This window comes from Protopterus annectens, chromosome 9.part0, assembly GCF_019279795.1.
Source record: "Protopterus annectens isolate FY-2018-M chromosome 9.part0, PAN1.0, whole genome shotgun sequence".
In the NCBI taxonomy this organism is placed as follows: Eukaryota; Metazoa; Chordata; order Ceratodontiformes; family Protopteridae; genus Protopterus; species Protopterus annectens.
Genome location: NC_056743.1, coordinates 269,154,333 through 269,175,955, shown reverse-complemented (window position 1 = coordinate 269,175,955; position 21,623 = coordinate 269,154,333). Strand labels below are relative to the sequence as shown.

The window sequence follows — 21,623 nt, the reverse complement described above, 5'->3', positions numbered from 1 at the left end:
GCAGACAGATATATATAGTATACACACATACACACACACACACACACATATATATATATATATATATATATATATGTGTGTGTGTGTGTGTGTGTGTGTGTGTGTGTGTGTGTGTGTGTGTGTATGAGGGACTTACCTTGTGACTGGGTCTATACAGTACACGTGGAGGTAACAAATAAAAATCCTGAACAGGATCTTTACCTCAATACTTGGAAATGAACTGGAAAACACAATGCCACTTTGGAAATATGAAAAAGACAGGGAACTGAATAAAAGTTGTTTAGAAAACAGGGTGTTTAGCAAGCATTTTATTTTTCTCTAGTTATTCAGAGCACTAGGCAATCTTAATAGTTCTTGGAAACTGAAGTGAAAGACTGCTGTGTGGAAAATAGTTTCTCTTTAGCAAGGTGATAAAGGTGCAGCTAGGTATAGTAATTTCTGAGGAGCTCTCAGGAGTCTTTTGGATTAAATGCATTTATAAGTATGTAAATCTGTGTCTACTTATAGAGCTAAATATGCTAACCTGATAGCAATGTACCTGAAAAATACACTTTTATGCTTATGGATGACAAAAGTGAAAAGAATGTGTCCCCTTCTAAAGTTCAATAGGGGAAAATTTTGATGGCTAAGTACATATTTTAAATGATATGTGGGTGCCAGAGGCAACAACATGAGGTTTAGGAATATTACATACATTAATGTCCACTCCTTCATGATTGCCTTGCAAAGAAGATAGTGGAGGTGCTCATGCCTTACTTCCTTATGACTGAGATTTATGTTTAATATTCTGTGTGATAAATAATATGGTGACATGAGAATAAGTCAGCAGAATTATTGTTGAATAATTACATATCAAACCGTAGAAGTCAAAAACATAAAACAAAAGAATAAAATGAATGACAGATAAAGTACAAAAATAAAGCATGTATGCTTGCAGGAAGAAAACCACCCCCCATATGCTCCATGACAAAGGGATTCACACACCTGCTTAACCTAAATAAGTATATTAACTTTAAACCAACTATGAGATTACACTCAGAATATAGAGAATGCTTGATTTTTCTAGAAAATGAAGTATCCCCTATACATAAAATGTAATATTATTTAACAGGGCTGCGGTTGACACAAGTCTTAGACCTGTTGACTTCCACAGAAACAGTATTAATTTAAAGTTATTTATATATATATATATATATATATATATATATATATATATATATATATATATATATACACATCACAAATATGATGAAGACAAATGAAGACATGAGATGTCAGGGACTGAGTTATGATCTCTCACAGTAACAATGACAGAAACTTTTCAAAATGGTAATGAACAACCTCAAAACCAGGGCATGTTAAAGAAGTCAGTCCTCTCTATACTGGAAAAGAATGTAAAAAGGGTATTAATGAGCTTGTCACATTATCAGGGGGCAGAGGAGTAGATTGGACTTCAGAAAGATTACCCAGACAGGAGGGGACGCAGATGGCACCCGGACAGAGATAAGGCAATTTAACATAGATATTCATAGAGAACCAGTGGCGAAAGTGAAGAATGAGTGATAGGTCTGCCAAACGGAACAGGACACTTAGTGCTAAACATGATGAGAGGCACGTCATCAGATTCAGCATTTTGAATATCCCCTTTAATATGAATTTTGAATCTCCTGTTGTGAAGTACTGTTCTTTATTACAAGTCCTGTCACCAAGCAGCAGTATTTCATTATTTGTTTGTGAACCTGGAGATTGAAGAAGAATGTGAAAGAAGAAACATGTAGTATTCTCTATGAATAACTGTAACTGTTTCTTCTCATTGTGAAGTTTCAGAGTTAGTATGTTAAATAACAGGTGAGGTGGTGAGGGCGGTGTTGCCATCTACAAAAATGCTTATTAAGGCATATTTATTTCCTTTTTATCAGGCGGTTGTATGACCTCCCTTTGAATGGGTCTTTCATTGTGTATGGCTATTTCTGGTGATTCAGTCAACAGGATTTATAATGCATATGATATTTAGCTGTATATAATTTAATTCCTCTGGTCTTTTCTAGACATCTTATTTGAAACTTGACCTGATACCCAAAAGAAAGCAAGTGCTGTTTTTTTTTCTTTCAAGTAGTTTATGTAAATGTATGATGCACAGCACTGAAATTAATGTTGGACATTCTAACTCCACATTCACACTCCCCTGCAATATATTATATGTAGCACAACAGATCACTAGATCCAGAGGGCTTAGCTGACTGAATAAATAAAAGTGGAAAGACTTCAAGCATTCACAGCAAAACCTAAGTAGAAAGTTGAAGCTTTTGCCACCTTGCATAACCCTCAGCTATCTAAATTTGGGATTATTTTGCTTTCCACAAAGTAGTGCAGTGTATTTCACCTCCTGCCTAGTGGTGGGGAATCACCACTTTGCACAGCCTCACCATGCTTTACATTAACATATCACATTCTCACTCACACCTATATAACTTCCTTTATAGCCAAACCACCCAAACTACTTCATCTTTACACTAATCACGTTCTTTTCACTTCAGCTGGTACAGCCCTCCTCTGAATATTACTCAGCCAACTGCATTATAGAATAGTCCTCTTGCCAAATTAATAACACCCACCCCTTCTATCCAGTCTGCCATTTTATGTTATTATTCTACTGTACAATGCAAAACCCTTGCAAGCATCGTCTATATGTGTATATATATCCTTTCCTTATTCCAGTCACCTTACCATCTAGAGCTGAGCTGTACTTACCAACATTATGCCATCCTTAGTATTTCATACTCCAGGCAACAAAATATTCAGCCATTTCTACTTCCACTTTATATTTTGTCATCCTACTATGGAATCCATGCAGTGTTACCATATCATCACTCCTGCAACGAAAAAAACAATCTTACAAATATTTCTTCTTTTACCTGCAATGCCTTTTTAATGTGAAGCTACATTGTTGATCACAGAAATATACCTCCACCCCACTATATTTTAATAAATATATATATATATATATATATATATATATATATATATATATATATATATATATAAAAGAATAAAAACATCCCTACTGCAGTGCTTGTGGCTGTTCCTCTCTGAAATTCCAGAAAATATCTGCGTCTTTATGGTTCCTTAATTATAACTTTAACAGGCAACGTACATCTAAGCAACTGTTTTACATCTCCTGTTATTCATTCCCACAACTGTCTACAGCCTATAAAAATATAGTTAGCATTTTTAATAAGTGGACACTTCTTGACTCATGGGCTGCCCCACATAAATCACCAGACAGAGTGGAGGTATATAAAGTTTAAGAATTTAGCAGAGTTGGTCCCTTCTCTAGTAGCTAACAGTTATACCAATCATATTAAATGGTCATGCAATGGTGATAATTACTACAATGCATATTCCTCAGTCATCTTTATACAAGACACTTTAAAAAGTATACTGAACATTAGTAATCTGGGGTGATCTTAACTATAACTGGAAAAGGCAACATAAAAATATGCTTAATAGATTTGTTTCCCTGTATAACCTTATGTTGATGATTATGGATAGCACACAGCTCAACCTGGCCATGAAGGAATGTACTCTGCTGGACGCAATTGTAACAAATATCCGTGACAGATTCTAGCAAATGAAATGAACATTCACTGCCTTCTCCGTGTAGTATTGCTATTAGAAACTCAGCTGCTTGGCAGTTGATTCATTTTAAGGCCATCCGAGACTCTGATGAGCCATTATTGCTGGTAGACATGGCAAACTGAACAGCATTCTATAATATCCTTCTACCAATAGAAGACATATTCTTCCTTGTAACACAGTGAAGATTCCACAGCAGTAACTCTCTATGATTAACATCTGAAATGAATGGAAAAAAAATACAACAACACAAACAAAAATTAAAATATACCATAAAATTAAAACCATATTACAATCCAGATACAAATTAAGTAAAGAGTTTTTTTCTTTAAGTTTTTTTTTTTTTTACCTTAAAAGAGTTTTGGGAAAATTTTTTTGGATGCAAGGTCATCAACATCACAGTCAACAAAATTAAAACAAACAAAATCACAACAAAACTCAAACTTGAATAAATAAATGCCATCCTGCCCCTTCTGCTTTTATCTATATTTTTAAAAATTATTTTATTTCCATTTCTTCCCCTGCAGCTCAAGGTGGATCTGGTATCACCTTTACCTTTTACCCCCAAGTACTATCACAGGACCAGGAGGCAGAGCAGCCAGGCCAGGGGGGCATACATATATGGGTTTTTTGATTTGATATCTGGACAGGATTAGATTTATCAAGCATATCATGCCATGTCATGTGCAATCCCCTTCAGTCCTCATGCAGTGCTGAAATGGTAGTTGCAATTTGCTTCATTATTTTGCACCATCCCCATCACTAGGGTTAGGCCCAGTGCTATGTAGAAACCCCTCCTTCCTGGAGAGGGCAAGCCAGCAAAAAGCTTCTCCTTCCCACCTCTCAGCACTTCCAGCAAGCCAGCCACTAGTCAAATTCTGGTCACCTGAGTCATAGGGATCAATCTCTTTATACCATGGGTCCATGAGATCTGGCCATTTTTTAATAGCATCCTTGTTGGTACCTAACCTGCAGAACTTCAGTCTAAACTTCTATAAACTCATTTTCTTATGCTACACCCAAATCCATACATCTTTGTATCAGCATGCTGTGCTGACCATTTACTTATGTTTTTAACTTTTAACTGGTCTTCATATCATTATAAGCTTTTGTACCTGGCTGCTACTGTTATCCATTTGTATTAGTGGCATAACATAGGATGTTCAGGATGTCAGATGTATCACATATGCTGATACGAAAGTGTTAAATTCTGTAATTTATTTATAGGTTCATAGGTAGGTACTAGGCTATTGGCCCAAGGGCCTACGTTAGCCTAGCCAACAAGGTTCCCTGGCTTAAGAAAGTTATTTTCCTGTGCCACTGTCGAGCAGAGACACAGAAGTGATCCCTGGGGTGTAGTTCCTATTTCCCATCCACTCATCAAGATTTTTTTTGAAGAGTGCTAATGAAGAACTTTGCTTGACATAGATGGGTAGCCTTTTTCCAGAGTATGGGAAGTCTCTGGGACAGGAATCTATCCCTCCAGCATGTCCTGTTTATTGTGGTAACAAGGTTTAGGTCCCTAGAGCATGTTGCTCGGAGGGATTGGGATTTCTTTAGGTGTAGCATGTCCCAACAGTTCTGGGTTTGACATAGCTTTATATGTTAGGCAGAGATCACCTTGGAGTAGGCAATATGCTATGGAGTAAAGACATTAACATTTGTTTATCGGGAAAGTCCAACTGGGACAGAGCCCATTTTCAGTGGAGGCCTGGAGAAAAAAGCTCCAGGTGCATGTATTTGGAATGTGGGAGGAAACTGGAGCACCCAAAGGAAACTCAAGCAAACACAGGCAGGACATGCAGACTCCACACAGAAGGCACTCCAGCTGAGAATCTAACTGGAGGACCTCTTGCTGTAGGGTGACAAAGCTATCCACTGCACCACTGTGCCACTCAGTGTTCCCAGCGACAATTTAATAAAGATGTTTCTTGTTTAGTAAAAAAAAGATAAGTTGATTACTGGCTTAGTACAGCTAGAGGTAGCAGAAGTATGGGAATGTTGGGGGACTTAACCACCCCTGCAACAAAAAGTAACTTAAAAGGGGAAAAGAGATTGTTGATATTTCCTGTTTTCCTATAGTTTTGTTGTGTTGTTTTTCAATTGCTGGACTTGATTACAATACAAATAAAGGTGGATCATACAGTTACCACTGCAAGCAAATGCTACCATGATCTAGGAGTAAAATCTTTACCAGTGGTACAGAGGAATAAAGTCCTGACTACAGTCCAAGCAAACTGTCCCTTTCTGAATGGGCATGCTTATCCACACTGTCTGCACAATCAAGCTCCCAAGCTGCTCGTAATACTCGTGGGTCCTGCTGTCTTGTGCCACTGCTCCAGTGACTCAGAGTTGATTATGGAGTTGAGGCTCATTATTAAGGGGAGAGACAATCTGGTGAAGATCTGGTCTCCAAAGCTTGTGAGGATACCCTTGTCAATGCATGAGGGGAAACACAGATTTAGACAGAAGAGCACAAATGCTCATACTATCACCAGGATAGGGTCAGGGCAGCACTGGAAATGTTGCCATTCTTGGGATAATGGATAAAGAGCACAAAGCATCCTCATGTCTGCAGGCCAGTGTCTAATCAAGTAGATGCTTGCTGATCGATAAGCATGGAAACAAATGTCATACAAAAAATAAACAGCATTCCAAAATTTTTTTTTTTAATATTACAATCAACAGTAAGAATCTAACAGAATCTACATTCGTGCTATTTAGAACCCAAAAAAGAATACCAACTGCACAATCCTTATTTATAAGAGACCCTGTAGGTACCTCTCTTCCCAGCAGATTTAATTAAGAACAACTCTTGATCAAAACTTTTTTTTTATTTGCATACTGAAAAGTGAACTGTAAATGTTCTAAACCAGCTAAAAGATTCTTACAAGGTGTCTTATTTGCTTAACACAGAAGTTAGGAAGACTTTTGCCATAAATATACTAATCCCAATAAGAGAATTCATCCTGACTGTAATCACCATCCTTTCAGCCCATAGCATAGTCATTATACAAACCACTAAAAATAAAATAACTTGGTGTGTATGTCTTTTGGATAAGTGAATAAACCTGTTTTCCAATCCAGCAGATCAAACAGCTAACAGAAGGAAAGCTACACTTCCCATCACCTCTCTAACTTTCAAATTGCTAACTGAAAGCTGCTACATTTTCTTTCAGCTTTTCTTGGTTAGGGGTCCCCACAATGGAACAATGTTCTGCAGAACAATTGGCAGTGGAGTTGTATGGTTTTGAGTTGCCAGACCTGCATCAACCTTCCACAGAAGGCACACACATGAACACACTTACACCTAGGGCCAATTTAGAGTGTCCAGTTCACCTACAGCATGTCTTTGGGATGTGGGAGGAAACCGGAGCACCCAGAGGAAACCCACGCAACTGCATGGAGGACATGCAGACTCCGCAAAGAAGTCACCCCAGCCGAGAATCAAACCGGAGAGCCTTTTGCTGTGAGGTGGCAATGCTAACTGCTGCACCACTGCAGCCACCCACTATTTATAGAAATATGAACATAAGATAAATTTAGAGATCAGTAAATCATCAAACCCAGCTACTTTAAGGCTCTTACCAGGATAACCAATTACACTTAGTAAAATTAATACTTATACACATGATAATGTTTAACCAAGCAGCAAGACTTTCAGGAAAGTGGAGCCACAGTGCTGCTAAATAAATGCAAGTACTCTCAAAGGTAAAATTTTTCTCAAAGCCCAGCCACGATGAAATGTTTAGATATGTTTAATAATAAAGAATAAAGAAAAGTGATAATACTGAATATCTATTTGCAGTAAACACAAGAGTAGCAACCACAGGAAATATAAAAAACACAGAAGGAAAGATGCAGTCAGATACAGAAAAAACATTTAGCTAATCTCTCTGTATTTTTCTAACTGACTGAAAAATTACTATCCCCTAGTTAGTTACTTAAGCAAAGCAAGATGAAAGTGGATGAGTGTCTTATCAGGTCAAAAAACAGAGTGCACATCTCACATCTCTCACTAGTATTCAAATACAGTTTCAGTATTGGCTACAGAATGACATCACATCTGGTCACCTGACTCAGTGGATATTCTTCGTGTTTCACTGTTGCAGTCATCACATTTGGGTTATCTGCCTGCAGGTAACCCTCAGCCAGCCTGAATACCAGAGTCTTCGGATTTGTGCATCGGATGCTGTCACTTCTTCTATGACGTCAGGTCGTGAGGGGTATAAAACATGCAGCCGACGCCATTACATCAGTCTTTCTTGCCTTGCCATGCCCGAAGCAGAAGCAGTTTGCAAGTGCCGGTCGGCCGACTCCTGAAATTTTCTTTTTCGAGTTTCAGACCTGAAGTCTTCAAAAAGATAAGTACCCCATTGGGGATCCTTTTTTCTTGCTCTAACCGATGTCAGAAAAAATTAACAATTGTCTTGCCTGTGAGAAGCAAATACCTCATAGAGATTTTCATTCTTATTGCGTCACCTCTTTAGGTCCTGACCATGATGTCCCTCGCTGTCGGTTTTGTGCCTTGTTCAACACCCAAACTGTTCATCGTCGGGCTATTTTTGTAGCTAATTACTTTTGTTCTCGATCTCCATAATCCAAAATGGCTTTGTTAAGCCATCTGACTACCGATCTCTCAAAAAAACGTAAGGATAAAGACAGAAACAATCCGTATAGGTCCAAAACTGCCAACGACACTTCCAGTAAGCTAGTCGCCAGTCCACTAGTATTCAGTGAGATGCTTTTGCAGCCCCTGATACCTGCTACTACAGATTCGCAGACCTCTGCTGAGACCCATTCAGAGTCCAGTATGCCGCAAAATACTTCTTTGACTATGGAACCTACGGATGTCTCTACATTGGATGGGTCTGGAGCTGCTGTGCATGAATGAGGGTGTATTCAGGCCTACCAATTTTAATATCAAACCAACTTTGTTTCAAGCTAAAAATACCAAATTCCTCACACCTAAAGCTCGCACTAAGCCTAGAATACCGACGACCAAAGTGCATTCTCAGGCCCATGTGCCTCAAAGATAAATAATTAGAATGGCTGAAGACCTTATTACCTTAATTAGGGGAAGCCAGCCTTCCCCCTCTAAGAGACCTAGAACTGGTTTTCTTTGTGATTCTTCTAATCAGGAATCTGATATCTCTGTTCCTTCTGACTACCAGGATTTACCCTTATCTACTTATGAGGATTCTAATGCAGAGGATTCCAGTCCCCCTGCTTCCCCTCTAGAAGATTCTTCTTTTGGTGAAACCTTGCATACCCTTTGGGAGCATTTCCACTGGGAAAGCCAGGACTATTCTCAATCCAGAAAGAGACTTAGGGAAATTTTAAACCTACCTCAACACAGGCCACTAGCTACCCCTTTTGTTCTGGAGATTGTAGATGATGTTTTCTTGGAATCCAGCCTTACCCAGACACTTTGTCTCCAGCTCCCAGGAAACCTGACAGGTACTACAGAGTACCCAACTCTCTAAAATTCCTGCAGATCAAGAGACCATTTCTCAAGGACCAAAAGGCATCAAGGCTACTACTGCCAAAAATTGTACCCCTTCTGATAGGGATTCTAGAGCTTTAGACAGATGGAGTAAGAAGGTATATACTTCTGCCACTTTGGCCATTAGGGCTTTAAAGTGCCAGTTGCATGTGTTAAAGTATCAGCAGCATATTATGGGCTTAATTAAACAGAAAATTATGTTGGTTCCTGACTGTGCTGAGCACAAAGATTTACAAGAGTTAATGCATTCTGCTGACCAAGTAGGTAAACATACTTTGCAATGTGGTTGTGATGCTTTAGAAGCATCTTGCAGGGCTGCTGTCACTGGGTCTGTACTTAGAAGGCATGCTTGGCTTAAGGAAAAAAAACTTGCCAGATCATGTTAAAGCTAAATTACTGGATGCACCCTTACACCAAGAGCACCTTTTTGGCAAAAAAGCAGAAGTCATCCTGGATGGAGGAAAAAGCTAAATCTATGCAAACTGTTAAAGATTTCTTAAAAGTACAGCTACCTAGATTCAGTAGGCATTGGCCTTCAAAGAACTGGTCCCTTCCAGGCCTTCTCAGTCCAAACCCAGGAGCAGCAGACCACCAAGACTTCAGTCTCAGGCTATGCACAGTACTAAGCAGTGGGGGACCCCCACTTCCAAAGCAGGGAGTAGTAAGCCTCCCCCCTATGGAAAAATGGCACAATGACTTATCCTTACCCCTACCAAGCCTTGCTCAACTACTTGCTCCCTTAGGAGGAAAGCTCGCCCTGCATGCAAAAAACTGGGAACTCATTACCCAAGACAAGTGGGTTTTAAACATAGTTTCCCTAGGATACAGATTCCACTTCCACTCACTCCCAACCCCAAATGGATGGCCAGACCTTCCTCCAAACCAGGGGGCGGAGGCCCAAAAACAAGTGCTCTCTCTCCTCAGTATCAGGGCTATTCAACCTGTTCCAGCAGAACAAAGGGGACAAGGTTTTTATTCAAGACTGTTCCTGGTTCCCAGAAAAGAAAACTTCTGGTGTCCTATCCTGGACCTGTCTATTCTCAACACCTTTCTGATGGTTCTAAAATTCAAAATGCTAACTCTTCAGCAGCTTCTTCCTATGCTAGCCAAGGATGCCTGGCTGGCAGCTCTAGACTTAAAAGAAGCTTACCTGCACATCCCAATAAGGGAATCCTGCAGAAAATCCCTATGCTTCAGGGCAGGCTGCATGCACTATCAGTTCTCTGCACTGCCCTTTGGCTTATCTACTGCACCCAGGGTATTTACAAAGTGCCTAGCTCCTGCCATTGCATTTTTCAGGCAGAGAAATATTCAGATTTACCCATATTTGGATGGTTGCCTGATTCAGGCAGAGAGTCAGAATTTGCTATTACAGCACCTGGCATTTGTAAAGAGACTTCTAACTTCACTGGGGTACACCATCATCAAGAAGAAATCACACCTATTACCCTGCCAACAGATTTTATTCATGGGAGTGAGCTTGAACACAACTTCCCAGATGGCATTCTGCACTCCAGAGAAACAAGTTCATTTGACAACCTTCTTCAGACTACTGGCCACAAAAACCCAGCTATCTGCAAGGAAAATCCTGCAAGTCCTGGAGTTCATGGCTTCTTGCATTCTGTTAATTCCATATGCAAGACTGCATATGAGGAAACTTCAATGGTACCTAAAATGTCTATGGTGCCAACATTCTCAGGAACTGGAAATGATGATTCCTATTATCCCTTGTCTAAAGGCAGAGATCCTTTGGTGGGCAGAGGCTTGCTACCACAACAAGGGACTCCCTTTCACTCTACCCCCTGCTGCCCAAACCCTAACAACAGATGCTTCAGACTATGCATGGGGGGCTCACTAGGCAAGGCAGTGCATTCAGGGCAAATGGAACCCAAAACAGATGCACCTGCATATCAATCAAAAAGAAATGTTAGCTGTATAGAATGCTCTGGCAGCCTTCAGAGACCTTATTCTTCCAGGACAACTATTGGTAAAGACAGACAACACCACAGTTATGTGGTACATAAGCACGGGGGAACCCATTCCCACCCACTCTGCAGACTAGCCATGGCTCTGAGGAACAGCTTTGAGCTACCAAGTGAACCTACCAGCTCAATTCCTGCCAGGCAAACTAAATTCACTGGCAGACGACTCTCATGGACCCACACAAATGGAAACTGGAACCCAAAATATTCAAGCTCTTGAGGAACAAATGGGGGACTCCAGAGATAGACCTGTTTGCCTCCCCTCAGAACTACAAATTCAACAAATTCTGCACCAGAACTCCCCACAGTCAAGCTTGGAAAGTGGATGCCTTGTCCTTTACCTGCAAAAGCCTCTCAGTTTATGCCTTTCTCCCTCTGCCTCTGCTCTCGAAGGTTCTACTAAAGATCAAACAGGACAAGCCAAGGACAATACTGATTGTACCAGACTGGCCACACCACCACTGGTACCCCTTTTGCACAGTCTGACAGTGCTACAACCTTGGCACCTGCCTCAGACCCCTTCCCTGCTATCCTAGCTGGCGGGCCAGATTCTGCAACCTCAGCTTCAAATCCTGAACCTTGCAGCCTGGCTAATTCCCTGATCTCACCTCCAGCAACCCCCAGTAAACAAGTGCTGGATGTCCTTCATGAGGCAAGGAGGCCTAGTACTAGAAAATCCTATTCAGAAAAGTGGAAAAGATACTGTTCCTGGAGCCAGGCTCAGGAGATGGGCACAACGGTGCCCAGCTTACCTCATATTCTAGATTATTTAACAGAAATGCTCCACAAGGGCCTATATTTCTCTTCAGTTAAGATTCATGCCTCTGCCATATCAGCACATTATAATACTGACCTACCACTCTTCTCTCATCCCCTGCTAAAGCAATTCCTTAGAGGGGACAAAAATTTAAGACCACCCAGAAAGGCTCCCACTCCAGCCTGGGACTTTAACTTTGTATTGGAAAAACTCACTCTTCCCCCCTTACTTCTAGCCATCACTACAGCAAGAACAGTGTCTGAACTGCAGGCCCTCATGGCAGTGGAACCCTTCATTATCTTCCATGTGGACAGGGTTTCCCTCACGACTAATCCATCCTTCATGCCCAAGGTGGTGTTTAGTGTGGCTCTAAACCAGTCCATTCATTTGCCTACTTTCTTCCCTAATCCTCAGAATAAAGGGGAAAGGATACTACATTCTCTGGACGTACACAGACAGCTTAGATCCTGTTTGGACAGGACTAAGCCTCTCAGATAATCTGACCAGCTGCTAGTTAGCTTTGCTGCAGAGGCAGAGGGCCATTTCAAAGCAAATCATTTCCAAATGGATAGCAAATTGCATCCATTTCTGCTACAAATACCATGTAAAACCTACCCCACAGGGGATAAGAACACATTCCACTAGGGCTGCATCTATCTCTACTGCATTTCTCAGAGGAGTCCCTACCAGGGACATCCTGGAAGCTGCAACCTGGAGCTCTGTACATAATTTCGCCAAACATTACCACCTGCCTATCTTTTCTAAATCCAGAGCTGGATTTGCCACAGCAGTTTTACAGGGCCTTATTGCTAGCCCTAATTATCTTTAACTACTTACACCCTTTCTTAACTTTGGGAATCAGCCCAAATGTGATGTTGCAACAGTGAAACAAGAAGAACATAGTACAGTCATGTACACTTTCCATAAATGTAGATGTTTGAGTGTATTCACTGTTGCAGTCCTGGTAACCCTCCCTCCAGCCCCTTGACTTCTCTTGACTTTTACCTTTCCTCCTTGTTTGGCATATATTATATCATGTGTATTTGCTTTTTTGCTGGGTGTGTTCCATACCATATAATTGCTTCCTATTGTTGGGGCACCTGACATCTGGGGCAAGAAAAACTGATGTAATGGCATCGGCTGCATGTTTTATACCCCTGATGACCTGACATCATGGAAAAAGCGACAGCATCCGACACACAAATCCGAAGACGCTGGTATTCAGGCCGTCTGAGGGCTACCTGCAGGCAGATAACCCAAATGTGATGACTGCAAAAGTGAATACACTCGAATATCTACATTTATGGTAAGTGTACACAACTGTACTTTCCCACACTACCCTCTCATTAGAGACTGAGCCAGGATCTGGCACTGATGTGCCACAATACACATATAGAACTTTAGTTAAGGTTTATTACAGCATCTGGAAACTGTAAAACAATTCCAACACTCCCACCCTTCCTACAGTAACTACCAAGCCATTCTGTGCCACCCCAGGGTAGCAATTAGTTCATCATTAAGGACAAAAGTGCAGGATCCCAGCCCAGGCTTTTCACAGACATTGGTTCTCTGGCTGCATTCAAACCTGTGAGATACAATTTTTATGATCTAAATCAAGTCATTTAATTTCAGGCTATTTGTCTTAAAATTAGTCTCTCCCCTTCCAGTATTCTCTGTTAAAATACATACATTTCATCAGTTACAACAATACGGTCTGACATGCATGTATATTTATTTTCTGTCTGTCAGGACTCACTGTTGACACATTTTTTTTAACACATGCAACTTCACAAATGCAGTTTTAATACAATCATCTGTACAAATCAGTTTGATATTCAAATTACATGCAATTGGTTACAAAACTCCAGCTAGCTATGCTGGCATATGTTACACAAGCACTGCCCTACTCCCCCTGGCACAACTGGCACTACCTCACATCATCACAGTCCACACAATATCAAATAACTTTTTATCTATTTTACTAGCATATTCTTTATTTTTATGGCTATAATATCTATACATAATCATATTTATTTCCTTTACTTCCTTTATATTTTCAAAGACGTTTTCTTTACATAATTTGCCCACTATTTTGCAACCCTTATACATTGCAAGAAATCATGTTCTATAGTTTCTTCTTTACTACAATATATACAAACTCTTTCATTGTTTTTTATGTGGAATATTTCCTTTTACTAGTAATTTATTAATCACTAATCTCAATAAAAAATCTTGACTATTCTGTTTGCTCATTGCACCATGCTTTTTGTACTTTTATACCTTTAACTTTTTCATTCAGTAGCTCAGATTAATATAATGTTCTATCATGATATTTTTACCACTTTCCTCTCATTTTTTTTTCATCAATTTTTATTTTACATAAAAGATGAATTTTTTTCTTGATAACCTCTCATTTCTTCATTTAAATGTACTTTTCCTCTTTTGAAGTTTTTTTTTACCATATCCCAGTGCCTCTCATATTTCAACTTTAGTAATTTAAAACTAACCTTTCGTTTTTAATCATTTATCCAAAATAAATCTTTGTACAAATTTAAAGCAGCAGCATAAGTAATTTGGTTTATTAGTCCTAAACCTCCATCTTTCTTGTCCATATATATGTATGACTCCTCTCTTTACTGAGTTCAGTCTCAAGCTCCATATAAAGGAAACATACTTGTAATTCTTTTTCATAGATTGCATATTTATTTAGTATCTATATACTGTCAGCAATCTTTTCCAGTATAACTGAAGTAATCAAATAAACCTTTTTATTAAACAATACCATGTATACTTTCCAAAAACAACAAAGCTCCTTCATTTCATATATTATCCTATTCTTATGTTCCTCACTAACATTTTTATCATCAAATCTTATTCCTAACACAGATATGTTTTTTTTTTGTGAAAAAAAGATAGTTCTCTCTTTAATATAGCACACAGTCCTTTACTTTTACTTTGTTTAAAGTCATGCCTATTATATTTAAATATTGGTGTATATAACATATAACTCCAGACTTTGTTCATGTAATCAATATATCATCATTTGCATACTAAACATAACTGGAATTTTTATCCCTACATTAATAATATAAGTATCACCTTTAATATGCAAATTTGCATTTCTAATACATTCATAAAGCAAATAATATGCTACTCATAGGACATCCCTGATGTATGCCATTCCTTATATCTAGTTCTTTTCTTAATCATCCATTTATTAAAATTCTTACTTTATTTTTGTTATATGCATAACAACATATATTCTTAATTTTCTTTATATCTGATTATGCCGTCTGAGATCTACAATAATCTTTCCATCATTACCAATGTTATAGTCAATGTTTTCACTGACTTTCTGCAAAGTACAACTATGCCTGAACATAGTACTTTTCATAGGTTCTATATTGTAATCTCTTCCACAAAGTTTCTTTGTAATCTCTCTTCTTGTATCAAAAATCTTATAGCTTCCATATTATTATATTGACATCAGACTTACTACACCAGTTCAGGATGCCTGTTCTTCTTACATTTTTAATAATAATTGCATACACTGAAAGAACTCTGTTATTATGTCTATGTTATAGCTTACCAGAAATTATGGAAATTTGAAGTATTTATCTCATTTGCATTATCCATTTCCTTTCTTTTTCTCTTTTACACTTATCCCTTTAAACATTCTTTTTCTCTATCTTACACTTTTGCTAATATAATTATTTTTACCTTTCATTGTTTTCTACTTTATATCTTCCTCAGCGCTCATCTCAGAACCTTCTTGTATATTATCTTCTGTTTCATTTTTTTTCTTTATCATGATCTTTATTTTTACTCAGTTCTTGCTTCCCTACTTTATCTTTTTATTGAGAATATTTCTTCTTTCTTTATACTGTCCTCTCTTTTGTGGTTTTCTTCATCCTTTTTCTCTAGATTGCAATTCATCCATAAATGCCCATTTTTCTTTACACTTATAACATTTTAATTGACATGTTTTTGCATTATGACCTGTTATCACAGTTATTAAATAATAATCTTTTAAAGAGAAAAAAAAACATGTTTTAGGTTGTTGTGAATATTTTGCAACACTCCTGTAATCTTCTACATTTAGCATACTAAGGATATGATTTTTTTTCTTTCTAGTTTCAGTCCATAATGCCCCTTTTATCATACACTTTGCTAATGTCCAGAACTACTTTACAAAATTTGCTTAAAATATCTCTTAAAGTTTATTTTTCAACTTCAGTTTGAAACTGAATATATATTTTCTTTTTTGTTTCTCTGTAAAATGTTTTAACCACATTAAGAGTTCTAGGGATTACAGCTCTTTGTCTTCTGATACTCCCCAAAAAAAACTTTCCAGAACAGAATGATTCTCAAAAACAATGTCACAAAATTTCTCTTTGTGAATAAGAATAAAAGCTGTTATATCATGTGCCTTTATTCCCACTGGGCCCATTAAAGTCTCCCAAATGTCATAACTGTCCATTTCCTTTTCTTCTTTATTCCTAAATCTTAACATGAATTTCCTTTCCTTTCCTTTTTTCATCTCTTATAGCTTTCCCTGCAGTTTCCTTAACAGTCTTGGCATATGATTTCTTTTGTTGGTAATCTTTTAAAATGGCATCCAATTCTTCTAATTGTATTTTGTCCATAATTTCACCCCATAAAACATCTTTTCCACTCTCCAACTTGCTCTGCAACAACAATTCACCAAAATATCATCCCAGAACCCTCCTGACTGGAGGGTTGTCATAACACATCCATTGTTGTTTTGAATGTTCGCTTCTGAGGAAACAAACTTTACTGAAAAGCCCCTCATAGTCTTATACAACATCAAACACTGCACCAGAGTTCACCTTTGTACTGTCTGCCATCTTGAATCTCCTTGAGTGCTGTTCTCTCAGCCCCCACTACACTAGGATCTGAACAACCAGTCTCCTAATGAGTAGGGGAAGATCCCCATATCCTGGTAACATTTTCTCTAGTAGTATAAATACCACCTCAGATCTCTTCTGAAAAAAGGTAAGTTGCCTTGTGGTACTAACCCTGTCAACAAAGAATAAATAAATAAATTAAGCAGCTCTATGTCACAGTTCTCAGTCAGCAAAAATAAAACTGTCTTTCTCAAGCAGATTGATGGGCAAACCATCCAAAACAGTCATTGAGACACTGTATGGGACTGGCTGCTAACCATTTTAGTGCCTCAAGTGATCCTATGTGACCTGAAAGCAAATCATGCTGTCCAAACTTTTAGATTTGCTTTGTCCAACCATTGAGGGTCACTCAAGACGCTAGAATGGTTAGTTGCTGACTCCATACAGTGACTGTTTGACTGCTTTTAAGTTTTCCAGCATAAACCTGTTTAAGAGAAATTACTACAAGACCTTATCTGTGAACTGTATCAGTGCTCCAGCTCTATATTTTAAACTAAGGAGGGAGCATACCTTTCACCTACTGGAACAGGAAATCTGGGCAAAACCATAAATAAAAGTGAGACAAAATACCAAAAAGGGACAATTTTTAAATATTGCTTTTACAAACTTAGAATGTTGATAGAATAGCAGGTTTGCATTGACATGAATTTTCTGAAGGATATGAAGTCTGAAACCAAAGAAAATCTGTCATTATTTTCTAACTTCAATCTTTAATGATTTACCACTAATTTTCCAGAAAACCACATTCTTATAAAAAATGGACTAAAAATATGAGGCCAAAATCTGGACATTCTGTGAAAATCTATACAGTTGAGAAGCATTCGGGGGTGGGATTCATTAAGGTAACATAACATGTATACCTCCATGTACATATCACAGTACATTTCACTGATTCATCAGTTGCCCTAACATGATGCTACATGATCCTCTATTTTGAAGACATGCAGCAACATGAAGGACTGGCCCCATATCCATGCTGAATGCTTATGAAGCATTCCAGGGGGAGAGGCATATACTAATTAACCATGTGCTTTCTCCATGGACCCGCCTCCAGGAAAGCATCTACATGGCCAAGTGATTCAAGAAATCACTCTGCCATGTAGATCAGCACAGTCATCCCCTTACATCTTGGTAATGAGCAGATCCAAAAGGCAGTGTTAACTATATACCACAGCCATGGTATGGGGATCAGGTGGTGGGCAAATGCACCTCCACAGATTAGAGATCGGAAGTGCTATACCAGCACTAACCGCAGTGTGGAGATTTGACATAGAGGGAACAACTAGAGCACCATAGATTACTCTTAAAGTGCTGTACCAGCATCAACAGAAGATCAGGGTGGGGGGAATCACTAGATACCAGTGATAACATAAATTGAAGTGCCTTAATGGCTCCAGTGTCCCAGCAGGGGGTGGGAAGAATATACCGGACCACCAGGGATTACAGAGCTGGGAAGTGTTGTAAGACAACCAACAGCAATAGTGGGATCAGGGGGTGAGGGGATATACTAGACCACCGGGGAATACTGAGATCTGCAGTGCCATAAGGGCACCAACAGCCATATGGGTTTTGGGGTGAGGGATATACTAGACCTCCAGGGATTTCTGAGATCACAAGTTCTGTAAAGGCACCAACAGCAGGATTAGGGGTGGGAGAACACACTAGCCACCAAGGCACAGTAGACACATGCTGTGATGGCACTTCCGACTATCATGGGGGTGGGGAAAAATGAAAGGGCCAACAGGTTAGAGATTGGTACAGGGTATGTGCTTTTTTTTGTGAGTGTGTATGCGTGTGTGTGTGTGTGTGTGTGTGTGTGTGTGTGTGTGTGTGTGTGTGTGTGTGTGTGTGTGTGTGTGTGTCTGTGTAAGAGGTTGACTGGAGGTGAGAATAACACTGCCTGCATGAGCAGCAGTTTACTACTGTGATGTGCCAGACAGCAATGACCCACAAATCAAGGTAGTAAATGTGAGTCAGAGACATGTACATTAGCTGATAATGAGTCTTACCTCATCATGGCTAACATGCCTGTGAATCACAAATGAACCTGTTATGGAAGAAGGGCAATTTGAGCATGAGTAGTATTGCTGGTGCTAAGCACTTTAATGAATTCATGGGAAAGTCTTTGTAATAGTGCTAAACTTAATAACATATCAGTCTTCTCTTTAATACAGTGCTTAAGGATGATACGGATTTTGATCACTGACAACCATTTTGTTGAGCCACTAACAGAAAAGCACACACACACACACGAGATGCATATAGAAAGTATAGAAAATGAAACACAGAAATGACTAGCATAAAACAAACTACTACAATGTTTATACAGAGTGGAACTACTGATAAGGTCTCACTGCTGTCCACCAATGCAGATGTAATTTGTTCGTCCAGCCACTGAGGATTGCACAAAAGTGCCAGACTGCTTAGCAGCTACTTCTATGTACTAGCTCTGACTGTTTTGAACACTTATGGAAATTGCTATCCAACCCATTCTCAAAACATATAAACTAACATGAAAGCTGCAAGCAAGACAAATAGAAAAATGAATGTGAAATATTCCTTCAAGAAAGAAACTACATTAAGTTTTTTTTAATTAATTAGTGTAGCCATCATAGAATTATCTTACATGAAGCCATCACAAATTCTTTATCGTGGTACCAGAAAACTCTTCTTTTCCATCTAACTCAGTGGAAAAACTGCCAAATACAAAATCACTAAAACATGTACACTAACTCAGAAACTATGAACTAGGAGCTGAACATAGCACCCACTGTGATTCAACCATGCACCCAGTTTACTTAATAAACTAACTGATGAGAGCTATCAAAGTATTCTGCCAAAGCAAAAGTTTCCCCAACTAAATTATTAAGGGAAAAAAGCTGGAAATGGCCTAGCCACCCTTGGAGCCCCAAATGAAGAAAAGTAAGTCAGAGAGAATCTCTGCCTTGAGTAACATCATATCCATGCATGATGTAGTCCATTACCAAAACCAAGAAGTATTTTATAATGATATTATATCGGACAATTATGAAACTGTGAGTTAAGAAATAAGAAACAGTTACTCACTTGATCCATTCAAAAAGCTAGGGTGGTAGGTTTATAGTGTTACTGTATCTTCCTGAATTTAATAAAAATAATCCCGTATCTTAATGCACAAATAAATGCAGAAAAAGATGAAAAGAAAATAAAGAAAAACTAAATATAAAATGTTGGGGTAAGGTGTCTGCTAAGCTTTACTGCTCATATAACTTGATGCCTACTTTTGTAAAGCAATGTAGTTAGGAAGATTCACAAACAGAGGACAGTACCATAAAATGCTTTAGAACAATGTTTCTGTTAGGCATTCCAGAATTTAGCATAATTCATGAATATGTACTAGTGATCCACCAATAAGTGACCTACACTTTTGTTAATGAATTATGTTGCTGGATGTGTAGTTCATACTATGTACATGTACCCTAACCCTACAAGGTAGCATTAACATCTCCCTTACCTTAATTCCATTGGATACCTTTGTAACTGAATGAATATAAAGTGGCAGTCTGAGGAGTGACTATCTGGAGAACCCTAGCATGATTACTGCAGAACCAGTACTGTCATAGCAGTTGTTGTGTCTTTCGGCTTTTCCCAGTTAGGGGTCGCCACAGTGGAACTCCAGTCCGCTAATGATTGGCAGTAGATTTTTATGGGCCGAGTTGCCGGCCCTGACGCACAACCTTCAACGAAGGTATGCCCATTCACACATGTCTCCACACAGAAGACGCTATAGCTGAGAATCGAACAGGACAACGTCTTACTGTAAGACGACAACGCTACCGCAGCACCACCACCGCAGTATACTGTCATAGCACTGTGGTAACCCTATTAAAAACATTTCCTCAAAATACTATATAGTAGTGCAAGTGTTCTATTGTGGGAGTGTCTACTCTGCATATATTATTCATGGCCCAAATATGTAAAAAAAAAAGTCCATAATCTCGTATTTTCCTCTATATACTCTCGCTGTTTATTCTGGGGATGCAGGCTTCTGTGTTTAACACAAAAATCTACCATTGGCAATTTAACATATTTTTCTTTGTGTATGCTGTTCCTACAGAAACACAATGTCCCCAGGGCAAACTAAGGCAAACGTTCCATTTACTGCCTTTGCAGTCACGGTAAGGAGTGATTCAGAGACAAGTCGTCGGTCATGACTGTACTGGAGAGGTAAATTGCCCAGGAGATCTGCTGGTGCTAGTTTATGACCAGCTGTTAGGAGACTGGGGTGTTACTAGTTTGTGGGGTATTTAGCAGTGGTTCGTGTAACATTGCATGGGTGCACTGTATTCAGCTGCAATATGCAGATTTGCCTGTTTATGTTAAATGTATTTATTTATTTATTTATTTTATTTATTTACATTTGTTTTACCAGGAAGGTCCAGAAGCCCATTTTCAGAGGAGGCCTGGGGAGAAAATCTCCACAGAAATATAAGCAAAATGCAAAAATGAGTGCAATAGTATGCATATAGTAAGATGCAGAATATACATCAGCTAGTTAGTCTATACAAAGAAGTATTCAATGTGGTTTTCTAGTACATACAGGTTCAAAAAGAAAAACACACAAGCATTTCAGTAAAGATCACTTCGAGAAAAATAAAATTAGAACTGTGTATATATTAAATAACAGTTATGAACAAATGAGATTTCCTTTATATATATATATATATATATATATATATATATATATATATATATATATATATATATATATATATACACACACATATATATATAGATTCACTTCAGAAGACTAAAAGCCCAAAATCTTGAATTTC

The 21,623-nt window shown here is 38.6% G+C and overlaps 1 protein-coding gene across 2 annotated transcripts in view; it reads left to right on the top strand.

Annotated features, from left to right (window-relative positions):
- Window positions 1-21,623, top strand: part of PTPN5 (protein tyrosine phosphatase non-receptor type 5) — a 772,658-nt gene that overhangs the window by 252,001 nt on the left and 499,034 nt on the right. The window lies entirely within an intron of this gene.